Here is a 17,688-nt window from a genome sequence, read left to right as displayed (position 1 = left end):
GAATGTAAACCTCCTCTGTTTCTCCATGAATAACATTATAGGGAGGGCTTCAAGCTGGCAAGCTGGGCCAGTGACTGGCGGGGGTGGGGGTGGGGAGGGATTGTTAAATTCAGGAAAATTAGCAAAAATTAGCAAGCCCATTTGGATGTGCATCTGGGACACATCATCCAACCCAGTTTTTATCAGTAATAAAGCTAATATATATGTTCTTCTGATTCCTTGTATTTTATTCATTCTGAACTTGGGAGAAGAATGAACAGTATTAATTAATTGGCCTTTAAGAACACCAATGGCCAATTAAGAATGCCAATACCTCTAACCACTCTGTGCAGACACTGCCACTGTCATCACCACCAAACAGTCATACAGCCTTTGGGATTCTATAAATACTGCCTTCTGGATAGGGAAGAATTGGAGAGAACAAAGATTTTATTCACTGGCTTTTGAGCTTATCTGAGGCAGGCCTTTATAAATCTATAGTCAAAATACAGATTTAAAAGCCATTGCTCTTCAGCAAAAGAGAAAAAACTTTGATTTCTTAGAAATTTGGCTGTAAGTTGAGGAATCAGACATGAAGTTTATACCATTTATTGAAGCATGGGTTGAATTAGAGAGGAAGTAGGAATCTTTCCCCTGCCTAGAACAAGGAAAGTTATCAACTAAAGGGAAGAAAGGAAAAATGAGAGGCTACTTGAGATTGGAGGTGATGTTAAGGAATGTTAATTCCCACAGAATTTTCAGAGGAGAAGATTCTCAGAGTTGAAGGAGGGTACCAAAGCAGAAGAGACCATGTTTGGGCCCAAAATGGAATTGCTTATGCTAAGCCCGCACATCACCAAAACAAGACTTAACTTAATTACAGTTTCTTCACCCAGAAACGGAATCTTAAATCAGTCAATCAGGAATCATCTGATCAGCACTAGTTAGGTAATCTGCCGGATAGGCCCCTTCCATCACCTAAAAGAAAGTTAATTTGCTATAATCAACCCACTTTTTTGCCTAGTACATATAACTTCCTTGTTCCTGCTTTCTTCTGCCAATAAACCTCTTTCATTTTGTACTGCTCCTCAGAGCTCCTTTCTATCTGCTGGATGGGATGCTGCCCAATTCGTGAATCATTGAATAAAACCAATAAGGTGTTTAAAACTTGCTCAGTTGATTTTTTTTTTTTACAGATCTAAGTCCTAACAACAAAACAAAACAAAACAAAACAAAACAAAACAAAACAAAACAAAACAAAACAAAGCAAAACATGAGTGTTAAGCTGCACAGGCTGAGGTTGAAGCCATATGGATATGAAGGTGGCCTTGCAGATATCTGAGCTCCTTGGAGGAAAGCAGCTCAGAATTACCTGCCTCCCACACCCTTGGTAGATACCAAATATCTGGAAGAATGAGTGTTCCCTGTAACCCACTCCGAGATTTGCTGCTGTGCTTAGTCCCTGGATCGGATGCCAGGAGCTTGAATTTGGACAAAAGGGCGACCTGATTATCACTGTCATCTAAAATACCCTTTGGACAGTATCTGATCAAAAGTCCAGAGATGCTTTAGGCTGCCTGCACTTTCCTCTTTCTGGGGGCCAAGTGGATTTCATCTGTACCCGCCAGCCCAGAGGCTCTCCTTTTCTCCTCTAGGCTGGCTATATTTCTCAGAGGTCTTTCCTGTCTCAGGCAGCTTCACAGTGCTGTGATGCAAGAAATAAATGTCCTTGGCTGATCCATCCTACCAGATGTAGACAGGAAAGGGATGGGTGGTAAGAATGAGGACACACAAAATAACTAATTCTTTCAAAGTACTTACAGCAGCCTTGAATTAGAGCTAGTTATTTCGAGATGAGAAAAGTGGTGTCCCAAGAGATTAAAAAATTTACCCAAGAAAACAAAGCTCTGAAGTGGCAGAAAGGGCACTGAAACCCAGATATTATGCTTTGCAGCTGGTCCCATCCTCCTTCCACATCACTGGGCTGCAGCGAGGGCTACAGCCATGGTGAATGTCAATGAACTTTTAATGAGGTCTTAATCAAGTGCTTCATTACTCCGACTCTCAGGGAGCCCAGCAATGGCCCTTAGGAGACAAAAGCTGGTATTCAAGCCAAAAGGGCTTGTAAGCGCTCACAGGTTCTGCTCCCTTTCAAGGACATCGCTGTCTGCTTTTTCACCCCTTTGCTCCCCTGCCCTGAAGACCTGGAAGCAAACAAAAGGAAACCCTCAGATCGACTTTGCATTAGCTCTGGACTGCCCTTGGCCTCAGTGCTAATGAAGTAACTTAACAAATACCCTCTGAAAAGTTGCATTACATTTGCATATGTTGAGTTGCTCTCAGTGTCCCTACTTCCTAAGACTGATGTGACCCTCATAAAACCACAGGAAGCCACATTTTCTTCCCTTTCTTCCTCTCTGCTCTTTCCTACCCCGGCTAGCCTGTCTTGCTCGTTGAGGCTCATCTAACAACAAAGTTTAGCTCCTGGCAGGTTTTTCACACTACAGAAAGGCAAAGACTCATATGCCTTCATTTAGAGCTGCTCTTATTTGAAAATCTCAGCTTGACCTCATTTAGTACTGTATTTTCTCCCTCAAAGACATAGATGTGGATATGCTCACAAATGGATAGAGCTGCTGCTAGATTAAGGAACATTCCCTATAAGCTCTCGGTTTTTAATCGGTTTACCAAATGATGTGGGCCTGTCACAAACATTATGTCTGGATGCCGAGATCATACTGGAGGAAAATTATCATAGAATTGTTGTGTATTTTACAGTCATTCTTATCAGATGCCTTGAACACGGAGCCCTGAAAACAGCCAATTTTAAAAATTCAAGCATTGATTCTGAATACATAATGCTCAAACAGAACGATATAGGCATCCTACAATTTTACTCCTTGAAGGTTTTGTGAGCAATAATATGCTAAAAACATGAATATGTCCATAAGATAATTGCCATTGTAGGTAGCATGAGGGGGATCAAGAATACCTACTAATTGGAAGGGTAGTAGAAAGCAGTTTTGTAGTTAAAAAGATAATGATACTAGTACATTATTTTTTCAGTTTCATCTCTATTAACATTAGACACTCAATTCGGCATCATTCAGAAAATGACAGAGAAAGGATCACCTTGCAAGCTGACTCTGTTTGTTTCCTCCAAATGTCTTCTCCATCCTCTTCTCCATCTTGCTCCCTAGCCACCTCAAACCCAGGAGGAAGGGAAGGAAAAGCAGAGTTACACAGTGTTATAAATGAATAAATATGGAGGGTTTTTTTCCTCTGCCAGTCCTTTCTGTGTCTTGGTTACATCATTGTGAATTGGATAGGTTCAGAGCAGTTCTAGAAGTGGGAAGAAATTGTACATTGAGTAAAGGAAAAGATTTATTACTGGACAAAGCAGGTCCAAATGCTCAGTAGTTGCCAGCCAAAACACAACTCCGAGATGATTTTATGAGAAGGAACTTGACTGCAAGCCAGCAAGCAAGGAACACACCAGGGATAGCTCCCAGGGCAGTGTGTCCCAAACAAAGCATCTGATCCATCTTTATAGGGGGAAATCATGCATAAACATCAAGGTAGACTTCGTCAATGCAAGTATAGGTGGGGACATTCCAGCGCACGCGCAGTTAGAAAACATGGCTACGCATACAACGTGTTAAAAAATGACGGAAAATCTCCGCCCTTGGGTGAGTGGAGATTTTAGTATTACAATGAGGGTATAATGAGGAAAGTTCCTGAGGATGTCACCAGAGGGTCCCTCAGGCTGCTTCAGCCAGTCTCAGGCGGTTTCAGCTGGTTCACCCCCTGGTCCTGCAAAACATCCTGGACTTGTTCCTGATACACAAGACTAGCAATCATCAACGTCAGGGACTGTGTAAGCATGGATAAACATCTGACTAAGTCTTGGTCTTTCTGTGAAACTCAGCAAATTACAAGATGCGTATGACACAATCTTATAAATTCAAGAGTGATCTCAATGGGGTTACAGGTTAATCAAGGCAAAGTTATAAACTCTAAATAAAGGTTAACCTATACTAGGCTATCTGCCAGGTTACATGCACAGGTTAGGTTACAGACCTGACAGTCAAACACATTTTAAAATTATATAGGAAGACGTTAAAGGCATATAAATAAAGTGACTTTACTATTTGCTTTGGAAAGTTAAAATTCACTGATATATAGGGTGTGCGTAACTTTACAAATGACTGATGAAACTTTTAATTTGGACATCAAAACACTGAAGTGATGGATCAGCTTGGCTTTAAGAGAGCCTGTGTGCATGTCTTCCCAACTCTGAGTTCTGTGATTTCATATTGGTAGTTTGAAATCAGCCACCATGGGGGTATTTACAGCAAGGGAATTGGCATATGCTACAAATCAGGGCTTCCACTCTTCTGGAGAGGGGGTGATTGACTAGATCTCCTCTGTATGTATTACCCATCTGGCCCTGCTTCTGCCACCAAACCATCTGTACCAATCTGCCTGTTCTTACTATTTTTCCTCCTTTTCTCAATTCAGAGAGGAATACAGTGATCTTTGATTCATTTGGCATCCACTATATACAAAGCTATGCTGGATACATTGGAGAACTCTGGAATGACTTGAATGGTGCTGTCAACCACTGTCAATCAATTAACTGTAGCCTGAGGGAGAATTAAGTGAGTGCAGTAAGAAAACTACCTGCCAAGTACTGCGAAGGTTTGTAGATCAGCATGAAAGAGATGGTATATGAGGAGTTCTTTGAAGAACAGAGTGGGATTTTAATTAACAGACATGGGAGGATGAAACGGAGAGGGCACTTAAGTGGAGGGAACAGCCAAAACAAACCTGGGTCTGTGAAATGGAAGTGCTGGAGTGACCTGGGAAAGGTGGGAGGTACTCTGTGTGCCCAAAGTAAAGAGTTTGTAATTTATGAAGGGCAGTGATGAGGACTTAGTTTTCAAATATTTGAGTAGTTTTTATTTTATGGGAATTCAAATGCAACTTCCTCATCTACATAGTTATTATTTTAATATCAAAGTATTAATTTTGTGACCAATGCATGTATCAGGTTCCCGATTTTCTAACACAAGACACTCCTAGAATTTTTGTTTAATTTCATGAAACTCATTAGCTTCTTCAACATAAGCTACAGAAAAGGAACAAATTTAGCCTTTCATTGATCTTAGAAACAATCTTTGCAAGAAGATTCTCGAATTTTCTGTATTTCATGGCACATTAAAAATATATTCATAAGGAGCATTGCTAGCAGTAGGATTCTGGGTTTCAAAGGCCATGTGCATTTTAAACTCTGGTTGATATGACCACCTTTTCCTCCCAGAAGTTGCACACATTTACACCCTCTCAGCTCTGTATGTGCAGGCTCCTTTACTCACAATCTGACCAGTATGGTCAGAAATTTTCTAAAATGCCAATCTAAATAGTGAAAATTGTATATAGTTGTGTTTGCATTTCTTCAATTATGAATGAGATTGATCTTTTCAATATGATTATTGGCCACTGTATTTCTTCCTTCTATAAACTGCCTCTGTCTCTTACTCCATATTCTATTTTCTTGCTTACCTTTTTCTATTGATTTGTGTAAACGCTTTGCAAGTGAAGAGAATTAATCATCTGGCTCTCCTGTATTGCTCTTATTTTTGTTCAGTTTGTTTTTTGTCTTTGAATTTGTTTATGGTCTTATTTTTCTGATAATACAGAAACTTAAAACACCTTTGTGTGTGTATGAATTACTCAGTCTTTCTCTTTATAGGTTTGGAATTTGGAATCTGTTTAGAAAGAACTTCAAAATTATGTCAATTCTTTCCTGTGTGGGGGTCAGGAGCGTGTCTCACAGAATGTACCACCCTGCCATGCGGATTGTTTCCATCCGAAAACAATTAAAGCCCAACAAACTCAGAAAGAGTTTTGTTTGGTTTTGTTCTGTTTTGTTTAACTTCCCCTTTACCTGCCTAAAGAGATTCAGATAGAAAAACCTGCTTCAGGAAGGGGACCTTAGCATATGATTAGCACATAGAATTAAGTATGGCAGACAGGGAGGACCCAAGCAAAAATCTGTTTGCTAGATTCCCTTTTGTGTCCCCCTGTTTCTGGGTGGCCCTGAAGAAGTTGTTTGCCAAATGTTTGCTCCTTCTTATCTATCTGTGACTTGGCAACCTCTCCCTCCTTAGTCCAAAATGACACATACACCTCAATTTGCCTCACCGTCTTTGAAATTTTCATGCTTATGTGAATTCCCCATGTATTAAAATTTGATTTTCTGTTAATCTGCTGTATGTAATTTGAATTATTTGACCAGCCAAAAAGAACTAAAGCAGTAAGGGGAAAGTTTCCCCCACCCCAACGCCTGCTTTCTTATAGAAAATTGATGGCTTCATTACTTTAAAAAATATTTAAAAATTAAAAAACTATAATACTAGGTATCTATTTCCACAGCAAGTTTGTAACATTCATTCATTTCATTAGCATTTATTTAAAGTCCTAGCTATATGACATAGAGAGATGGAAGAAACACTCTTTGTCCTCAAGGAGCTCTCATTCTTATTAACTGTATATATTATATAACTATATATTATACAATTACATATAACTATAATATATTACATAATTCATCATGAAAAGCTAGAAGCCCTCTATGTTAATATGTATTATATATATGCACACACGGTAGAATTCATCCATCAAAAAATTAGGGCAAAATAGATAATCTTGGTTTTACGATAAACATTCTAAGATGTGTGTGAAGTAGTACAGGATTGCGTGGAAGCCAGCTCAGCAGCTGAAGCACCTTCAGGAAGCTGTGGGAGCAGATGGGCTGTAGTCCCATGGGGCGGGGCAGGAGGCAGGGGCTGAGATGCCAATTAGGGGATTCCCTGGAAGTCAGGTCTGTCCCTTTTCTCATTCAGGTGAATTTGTCAACCTTATTTCTCCCTCAAGAAGGAGCCAGAAGACACTACCCAGTGAGGTATGGGGACGCTGACAAGTGTGAGGCAAGCAATTGAGTGGAATGAGAAAGAATCTCATGGGGTAATCCTTAGCACAGAACCCAATTAATGCTGAATTGTTCGAACCCAGCAGATAGAGCTGAAAGGTCCAGAGCTGAAGACAAAAACCAAAACCAAAAAAAGGGGAGATACTTGGTGTAAGGAAGTCCAACGTTTCTCAAAGCAACAGCTACGGCACCCGACAGCCCCTTTAAACACGTAAGGCAGTGGTTCTCAACCTGTGGGTCGCGACCCCTTTCACAGGGGTCGCCTAAGACCATCAGAAAACAAAAAGATATTTACATTACGATTCATAACAGTAGCAAAATTACAGTTATAGAGTAGCAACGAAAATAATTTTATGGTTGGGGGTCACCACAACATGAGGAACTGTATTAAGGGGTCGCGGCATTAGGAAGGTTGAGAACCGCTGACATAAGGGCTTCATTCAAGGTGCACACCACACACAAGTGAGGAGGGGCTCAGGGCTTCCACACACACAATTATGAGGTGAATGTCCACAGCCCCATTTTAAAGAAGAAGAACTGAGGTTACCGAGAAGTTAAATAACTCATCCAGTGTAAAAATCTCAGGTTGGCTAAGACAACACCTGGCAATTAACCCCGAATTGTGCCTAGCATCTGTTTCCAATATTTTGCTGTGGATAAGCATGATGAGATTCAGAGCACATTACTCCAAAATATGGCACCTGGCACATTAAATATTTTAACTGAATGAATTTGAGAAAAGGCAGGTGCAGGGAGGACTTTCTGACCTTCCCCTGAAGCATCTTTCCTCCTTCAACCTGGAGGAAAGAGTCATCTTTATCTCTGAAAATGGAGGGAGGACGAGAGGAATCTGAATGAACAGGCCTTGCTAGGTGTCCCCCAGTTTATACACTCGCTTTGTTCTATCACGTTTTCCCATGACTTGACACTTTTCATCAAACCTAGCATAAAAATGCTCACATTTAACTGCTTCTCTGGGTCTTCGTTTCCTGATGAAGGCTCCCATGTCACATAAAACTTATATTAAATGAATGTGTAAGCTTTTCTCTTGTTAATCTTTGTTACAGAGACCCAGCAGAGAACCAAGAAGGGTAGGAGGAGAACGCCATTTTCCTCCCCTACGAGCATCCTGTTTAAATACGACACTTTCATTCGGCAAGTCCTGCTCGCGTCCTCCCCTGGTTCCCACCTGTGCTTCCCAGCTTCAGCCCTTACGGCCTGGAACAGAATAGAACTTCTCTCTCTGCAAAGCCTTAACCTTTAGATGACAGAGGTGGTTTGAGTAACGGCTAAGATTTTTAATTTTCTGCACCTGAAAGCTTACTCCTAGATCTCCCCGCCTCCTCCAGGCTAGTCTCCCCCAGGCTGCCCACCTCCCCAGTCCTAGGTGCTTTTCCCTGTCCAGGGCTCCAGGCCTCATGCCTTTGTGATATTGGCCAAGCAAGTAGCATTCCCGCCCCCCTCCCCCGCCCTCCACACTGAAAAACTTTGAGTTTTCTTTCTTATAGGGATTTTCAGTTTCCTTTTCCTTAAAGTTTTCTCTTTCCCAGTTTTTTGGTTCCTGTCCCCCTGCTTCTTGATTGTTTTGTAAATCAGTTATCTTTTAACCTGAATCATAGAAATCTCCTACCCCCTGCTTTAGATAATTACCCTAAAACTTGTGATTTATACTTGTATCATTGAAGCCTAATGTTGTTTCCAAACCATTCTGGGCTCAGCTCCTGGACACTTGACACCACCTGAGTGACTGGTTAAATGGCCACAGGCTCCATGAGAGCTGACGGATTTTCCGTCACGTAGCCACTCTGCATCAATAACTTTGAGCTCTGCTCTTTAAGAAATTTGTTAATTAAAATCTAGTTTTCCTCATTCAGGGGTCTTGGGGATACAGATGGTACCCCAGCAAGATTGCCAGTCCCAACCAAAGAAGCCAACGTGGTCTTCCAGGTGGATCTCGAGACCCCTTCCTCTCATCTGAGATCAGCTAGGGTGAGAGTTCCATGAATCCCCCAAAAGGCAGGGAGAGCTTTTCACCCCTGCCCAGCAGGAAGCAGACACAGAAGAAAAGACCTCCTGTCCCTCAGCTTCCCATAGAGATTTTATGGGGATCATGTCTCTCAAGGGGAAAACAAGGCAGGCAGTTAGAAGCAGGTATTGGGTCTCTGCATTCCTGCACATCCCACACAACCCACAGAATGTGACTGCCCAAAAGACCTCCCCTCTCTTCCCAAAGTTTCCCCTTCTCACTGTAATTATCTACCCCTATGAGGAAACAAAAGGGTACAAAATACTCAACTAGATTAGACCAATCATTTACACCTGTGTGGTAAAGGCCACAATGACCTTCATTTCACCTGGGCCTCATTATATCATCATTATAATATCATACATATGCCTGGAAGTTCATGAATATCATTATAACAGACAGAACTCTGGAAAGGAACATGTGCAGTCTAAAAAGATGAGGTAATAGCCTCTTGTCAATCACAGGTGTCAAGCAAGTGGTCCCATGCCCAGAGAGGAACAGCCCATTATAGAGAAAAAAGGATAAAAACTCCAAGTCCTGGCCAGTCAGCACCTTTGAGCTCCTTCTTTTGCTTGGCCGACTCCAAACTCGTCGGAGTGTACTTTATCTCCCAATAATGATGCCCTTGGCCCTTTGGGCCTTTGAGCTTCTGTTTCTTTGAAGTGTACCTTTTCTTCTAATAAACTGCTCTTCCACTAGTTTCCCTCGGTATCTCATTTCATTCTTTGCTCGAGATGCCAAGAGCCTGGACACCATGCTGAGGAGGGCCTGCTCTCCAGTAACATTTGGACAAGACCCAGCACTTCAGGCTCCAGCTTCCTTGGGGAAAAAACCTCACACAGGAGCATCCATCTTTGACATATGGGCATCCATCTTTAATTCTTTTACTTCTCTTTAAGTAATGAAAAGCTATGACTCCATTTGAACACTTCAGTGAGCTGCACGTTGAGGGTGGTCCACTGAATAATCATTTAATAGCTTATCTGTCTATTCCTCCTGACAGGACCCCCTTCTCCAATAGGAGAATGTGAGTACTTTCACAGCTTCCTTTGCAGCTAAGACAGGCCTGTGACCCAATCCTGGACAATGGGACCTGAGAAGAAGCCTGTTGGAGGCTGCTGGAAAAGGGGTTCTTTTTTAATACAAGTGACACATAGGTAAAATGCCCCTCCTGTTCAGCAGGGTATTGTGTCTACAAGGGTGCCTGCAACAGTAGCTGTCTCATGACCATGAGGGGCAAGCAGTGAGGGTGGAAGCTGGGGTAGAAAAATAACAAGATCCTGGGTATTTGAGTAGGAAAACCCCACTTCGTCTCCTGTCTCTCCTTTACTTTCATATCATTCCCACATCACAATGCTTCTGACACCAGGTGTGTGCAGGTGTTTTCCCCACACCACGCAATTCTCTGGGACAACAGCTGGGTAACCTACAATTTAACTCAATTCTGACACTATATTCCTGGAGATAGCATCAGATCCCACAGTTAGGAGTTCAGTCCCATGAACTTAGGGAAATACTTAACGTTTACCAGTTTATTATTGGGTTGTCGGAAAAGTCATGATGCATTTTTGCAACAGATGATGTTAGTTGATTTTTGCAAGTATACTAGAGTCATTTGCATCTATGTGATTGCTATGTCATTTGACAGCTGAAAGTTCTAGCTTCGTTCTAAAAAAAATTGAGTGATTTGGTTGAGTTTTGGAGACTTTACAAGTTGAAGATGGAAGACCAAACTGTGCATTTTTGCCATATTTTACTGTTTTACTTCTGTGAAGGGAAGAATGCGCATCAATCTTGTGAAAAGCTGAGTAAAGTTTACTGACAATGCTCTACAAGAACGTCAGTGCCAATGACGGTTCACGAAATTCTGTGCTGGTGATTTTGATCTCAATGATGCTCCTTGGACAGGGAGGCCCACCGAGGTGATGACGACAAAATAAAGGCATTGATTGAGTCAAACTCATGTTACACGACACAAGAGATTGCAGAAACATTGAACATCCATCATTCGAGCATTCACCTAAAGAAGCTGGGATACATAAGCAAGCTCAATATTTGGGTTCCGCATGAACTCAAAGAAGTGTATTTGATGGCACGTGAGGAAACCAATCCTTTTTTGAAGTGACAACTGGTGATGAGAAGTGGATTGTTTACAACAATGTGTTGTGCAGACTGTCTTGGTCCCAATGTGGTGATTTGCCTCAAACGACATCAAAAGTAGGCATTCATCAGAGGAAGGTTATGCTCTCAGTGTGGTGGGATTTTAAAGGTGTCGTGTTTTTCAAGCTCCTAACAAGGAACCAAACAATCAATTCGAATGTGTACTGTTGGCAATTGGACAGTTTGAATGAATCCATCATCCAGAAATGTCCAGAGCTTGTTAATTGTAAAGGAGTTGTGTTCCATCGCGATAACGCGAGACCACACACAAGTTTGATCACCCGTCAAAAATTATTGGAGCTTGGATGGGATGTGTTGCCACACCCACCATACTCACCTGACCTTGCGCCATGAGACTTCCACTTGTTTTGCTCTCTTCAAAACTCCTTGCGTTGTATAACGTTCAATTCAGATGAGGCTGTAAATCAGCACCGTGTTCAGTTTTTCGCTGATAAAGACAGGTCCTTCTATGAACAAAGAATTATGAAGCTCACTGAAAGATGGCAAAAGGTTATTGAACAAAACGGGCAATATATCATTGATTGATCTTTGTTCTTTATATAAATAAATTACCTTTGAAAAACAAAGACAAAATACTTCATGACTTTTTCTGACAACCCTATATATAATAAAGGATATCAAAGAGGATACAAATAAACAGTCAAATGAAAAGATACATAGGATGAGGTTGGGAGGATCTCAAGCACAGGAGCTTTTGTCCCTGTGCATTTGGGGTGTATCGACCACCTGAAAGTTCCCCCAAACACTGTATTTTGGGGATTTTTATGGAGCTTCCTCACTTAGGCATGATCGGTTATTAACTCCATTTCCACTAGGAGAATGGGAGTGGGCTGAAAACTCCAAGCTTCTAATCATGGTTTAGTCTTAGCAGTGACCAGCCCTCACCCAGGAGCCACCCAGTCTCTTCATTAGAATAAGAGGTACTACTAGTCCTCTTCTCACTTAGGAATTTAGAAGGGTTTTAGGAGCTGTGTGCCAGGAACCAGAACCAGGGGCAGTGTGTGTGTGTGTGTGTGTGTGTGTGTGTGTGTGTGTGTGTATTTTTTTATTATTTCAGTCTTTGATGACAATGATGAGCCAACTTTGAAAAAGTCCTGCCTCTGGACTTTTTTGTTATTTGAAATAACAAACGGTCTTATTTTTTTCAGCCATTTAAAACACTTTCAGAAGAAAGCATTCTCACTGATGGATTATTATAGCCATTACGTGAACAAATGGCCATTTCTGACTAGCATGATGAAGAATTGTGTATATCAGTAAATATAGACTGACTTTTATGATTTGGGGGAGACTTTTAAATTCATTCATAGATGTTCTACCTCTGATTTACCGTTCATATTTCATAATTGTTAGCTTACAACTTGCAAAGAGGGTGAGACATTCATTTACAGTTATTTTCATTTTTTTGTATTTTCACATCTACAAATTAAAATTCTTGAACTTCTAGAAGGTGCTAGAGCCACTGTAGACCATCGTGAAGGCCTGTGCGTATCACTGTGTACCTCTGAGATTCTATGAGTCAGTGAAAGACGTTTAAAACCTTCTTTCTCTGTTAATCCAACTGAGAATCAGGAATGCTGGTTGTATTATAAAAATCTGGTTTGGAGAAATGGTGAAAGGAGCACGAAGATCACGGAGTCTGGGGAGATGTTGCAAATGTGGAACTTAGACATAGGTGGGAGGATATAAGTCATTTCAAAGTAGATTCAAAATAGCATTAATTAACAACGAGCAAGTTCTTCTGATGGTTCTCAACTGCCTTTTCTAAACACCTTCCCTGTGTTCCACATTTTAAAGGGAAATGAACAGCCATGGATTTTTCAGCAGGATTTCCCTTGTTGCCTCTGACATTCCCCCATATTCCAATGGCCATTTGCTCAAGCCAGGCTGATATCTCAGTTCAGACACAAAAAAGGACGTGGGTCAAAATTCATTTGCGAAAATATCCTTAAGAAAATTGCAGCCAGATGTTTGCTAGGATCATTTTTTTCCCGTGCATGCAGTACCACGCTGTTTCCACAGGGTGGCGGGAGTGGCCACTAAATGCGAACCACTGGCCTGGCCCGGACTGAGTGGAAACAGATTTCTAGGAAATGTAATCTTTTAGCTCTGCACAGCTCACAATCAATCTGTTGTTTCAAAAATGTACAATTTCCTATATTCTTGAACAAGCCTAGTTCTGCTTATTAACATAGAAAGGAGACAGGCTATAAAAATGGTCTTCAGAGATGAGAGTGTGAGCCCAAGAATGAAAGGCAGCTGAAGGCAAATCAGTGAGGTAACAAAAGACCAGACCCAGAGGCCAGGAGCCTGGGTTCTCCCTGTGGCTCTGGCATCACCTAAGTCACTTTATAGTCTTGGGCCTCGCCATCTTCTCAGATGAATTAAGGAGAAGGGGTGGTGTGTGGTATCGATCCAGTCTCAAATTCCCCTTCCATCGGAAATCCTCTGATTGATGGTAAGGAGGTTATTTACACAGTCTTAATGTGAGGCAAGGGTCTGAACATATCGTAGTGGTAGGAAAAGGAAAAGAAAATTGTAAAAGATTATTGCTTTAAGATACTTGAGGATAAATAAGTGTCACGTTTCTTTATTTTTTTAAAGTCAAATCAAGCCAGGCCTCCAGGAGGCAAGGCTCTTGGGGAGGAGAAAGCTTGCAGGAGGCTCACTCTTTCCGGGAGGGAAAATTCCCGGGAAGACCAGTCAGGGTTAATTTCTCAGCGGTGGTATGCAGCCAGAGAGCACGTTCACTGGATCCCCCTGCAGAAGGCAGACGCAACACAGGAGAAGAAACATTGACAGTGCTTAGTGAGCTGGGGGTGCTGTTGAGCCAAAATGATGGGGAAGACTTTTGGCATTATTAATTTCAAATATACAGAGATGTGAGATGGAGCCACATTTGGGGGGGAGTTGATATACTTCATTCATTCATTCACTCACTCATTTTTTTGAATGAGAGATGACATGCGAGGCATCAGGGGGGCTATGGTACCAGATCTCACGGACTTTGTAGGCAAGCAGGGGAGGCAGTTGACAATCATGCTGTAAATAATTATGTGATTACATAGTGTGGTAAGTGCTCTAGAGGCTGCTCTGAAAGCGGTAAGAAGAAGGTGGTCAGGGAAGTCACCAGGATGACCCACTTAAACTGAAGTTTCCTGAAGCTTTTCTGCTTCCTCATCCAGGAGGTCTTTGTCTTGCTTTGCTGTTAAGTGTGCCAGGTATGTGTTCAATAAATAGATCCTAGGTATCGTCTACATCTTGGAAAGGCTTCTAAGGCCCTGGATCTATAAAGATGAATGAGTCTGTTGTGCCTACTACCAGCACTGAGCTTCAAGTCAGGTTTAAGCTCTACAGCCCACTGCCTACCACCCAGTAGCTAGTGACCTTGGGCTTAATTTCTTTAAGCCTCAGTTTATGCATCTGTTAGAATTGGAATAATGATAGAATCTACCTGGAGATTATTGTAACAAATAATATAAATATTTTAAGTATCATCTATGTATAATGATATATTAAGTATAATGCATGGATAATGTTATACATGATATAAATATTATAAATCATGTAAACACTGTAATAAATGTAATAAATATTTAAGTGCTTAGGACAGTGGTTAATGCAATAGAAAACACTAAATGCCACCTGTTATTGTAATTATTAGTCTTTCAAGAGCTCACAATCTATTGGGGGAAGCAAACTGATAACTGGATACTGGTACAAACTGCTAGAGAGGAGGTAGGTATACAAGGATCACACACCGGGGATAGAATTCAGGGGCAGCCTTGGAAAGGAAATGACTCTTGACTTGAGTTTAGGAATTTGCTAGACACCCCATCTTCCATCAAAAGAGAGAGAGAGAGAGAGAGAGAGAGAGAGAGAGAGAGAGAGAGAGAGAGAGAGAGAGAAAGGAGATGGTGGACAGCAGCATTCACTCTTGGCAGAGGAAACTAATGGCAGAGCCTGGGAGGGTGCTGTGGGAAGATGGGCCTGTCTTATCTGCAGGTTCGTGCATTAGGATAGTTCGGCACCAGGGCATCACATTGAACACCTGGTTGCCGTTGACATGAAGGCAGAGGTGGGCTGAGTGGGAGGGTGTGCATAATGGACCAGCACTCTTGGATGCTGTGCCTCTCAGGAGGATGGGTTTACTTCTGTGTCCACATGAAGCCATGCAGCTGGTTTTACTGAGTTTTTCGCTGGGTTAATGATGTTTGGATACCAGAGAGAAACAACCTAAAAGAGATTGATGGGCAGTTCCTCTCTGCGTTATCTCAAGAGTGGAGGGCTGCTCTCTCTGCAGGGGTGGCTGCGAGGAGGGGTGAGAGCTGTTCTTGGCTGAGGCTGTGAGGCTACCTGCATTGTGTGTAGAGCGAAGCCAGAGGGACCCATTGGCTAAACTGTAAATAAAGCTGATATGCTTGAGGGTATATGGGGCAGATTAAATCACAAGGTGAGGAAATCTGCTCTCACTGCCTCTCTGAAAAATCTGTTATTTCACTTCTGTATCTATTGATATGCCACCATATGATCAGCATCATGGTGCAGCTGTAGTAAAATATTGAAGCAGCATCTTTCTAAATAATTAACTTTTTTTTTTGGAATGTCTGCAAAATGAGTTCATCAGAGAGGCTGGAACACTTTCCTGGCTGGTGACTGCCCTAAGGGGGCCCCCCGCTGACCCTTCTACGTCCACGGCTGCTCGTAATGCTTGTGACACATTCAACCCTTGCTCCCCACTCCTTTTTAATTTCCTGTTAGACACCATTAAAGGATGGGAGAGAACAGGCATGGTTGAACCTCTCTGTATAGAACTTCATTACCCCAAAATAGATGATGGTTTCGTAGACAACAAACACAATCCATGTCCTGGGTTAATGTGGTCCTCTGCTGGCACCCAGCTGCTCACAAACACGTATGTAAACATCACTGATATTTACACAATATGTTTGTAAGCCTCAGCTCTGACTTTCAAGAGATCAGCATTTTTAACAAATCATTAATTTCTTTCTAATTGCAAATATGTTACATGTGAATAGTGGAAAGAGTGGAGTAATGCAGGAAAACTCAAAGGAGAAAATAAATATCACTGGTCATTCTGTCATCCAGAAATGACCTCTGTTAACCTTTTGTTATATTTCTTTCCAGCTCGTTTCATTGCATGTGTTTATAGCTATTTGGTGTTATTCCATACAGATGATTTCTACAACTTCATTTTTATTTAATTTTTCATTATGTTTCTTCTTGTCTAGGCATTCTTCAACACATTTTGTATATTAAAGTATTCAATCCATCAGATTATATTGATAATATACAATGTTCATTGTAAAATATTTGGACAACAATGCGACATAAGGCCTACCACCCCTTTTAAATGTCAGCACTTAAACACACAGAAAATAATGGAAAACTTCCCATTTTATTCTAAGAAGTTCGCAGAACAAGGCTAAGAAAGCCTGACAAACGTGTATTAAAAAAGAAAGTGACACAAAAATGTCATTTATAAATAAATATGAGAGCAAAACCCTAAGAATAATGTTAACAATAGGATTAGTATCATAAATGAATACAATAGCTTGAAGATGTAGAGTTTTGTTTTTGTTTTTTTCCAGAAACCCAGGGATAATTCAGTTTTAGAAATAAACTAATGACAATGGCTATTTTAATTGTATGGGGAAGATCATAAGAAAATCTTGACATGTATTAGAATATTTTTGAAAGATTTCTGGAAAAAACAACAAAAAAAAACCAACGTGGTAAATTGGCAACCACAGGGTGCTCCTGACCAAGGCAAAAACATCTTTCTGAAATAAACCACAAACACCACTCTTCAGGGCAAGACACAAAGGCAACAGCCCCAATGTGAATTACAAAACCAGCGTGTCGGCTTTCCTCCTGACAGCCAGGCCATAGAAACACACGGAATTCAATCTCCTTACTGTCTACCAGCAACAACCAGCTGGATGCTAGAATGGAAAAAAATATCTAATTAAAAGTATTCACAAAATGCATGAAACATCTATGAATACATGAAGGAAACTCCAGAACTTACCTGAGAAATCCTAAGCAGGACTTCAAATGCATGGAGTAAATTCCCACCTGTCATCCTATAAGGAAAGACAATATTATAAAGATGTCAGTTGTCTCCTCAATTAGTCTATAAATTCCCAGAGATTTTTTTGACATAAAATAGCTTTTTTTTATTATTATTAAAGAAAGTGTCTATGTTCAGAGCTTCAAACAATATGGAAAGCTATAAAAAGAAAGTACAATTAGTAAAAATAATCTTAAGAGACTAGAGATTACTTCCAAAAATATTTGTTGAAAAATTCTTTTGGCATTTATGCATACATAATTTGGAAGGATAATAAGGCAAGACAGTTTGCATTTTATTCTTGGTCCATGGCCTCCACATCACTCCAAGAGCGTGGAAGTTCCTTTGAAGACTTACCTTAGGCAGCAGAAGGTTACAGAAGACAGTCTTACTTCCAGTCTTTTGTTTTCCAAA

This window comes from Hipposideros armiger, unplaced genomic scaffold, assembly GCF_001890085.2.
Source record: "Hipposideros armiger isolate ML-2016 unplaced genomic scaffold, ASM189008v1 scaffold_61, whole genome shotgun sequence".
NCBI classification, from domain to species: Eukaryota; Metazoa; Chordata; class Mammalia; order Chiroptera; family Hipposideridae; genus Hipposideros; species Hipposideros armiger.
This window is presented reverse-complemented; position numbering follows the sequence as displayed.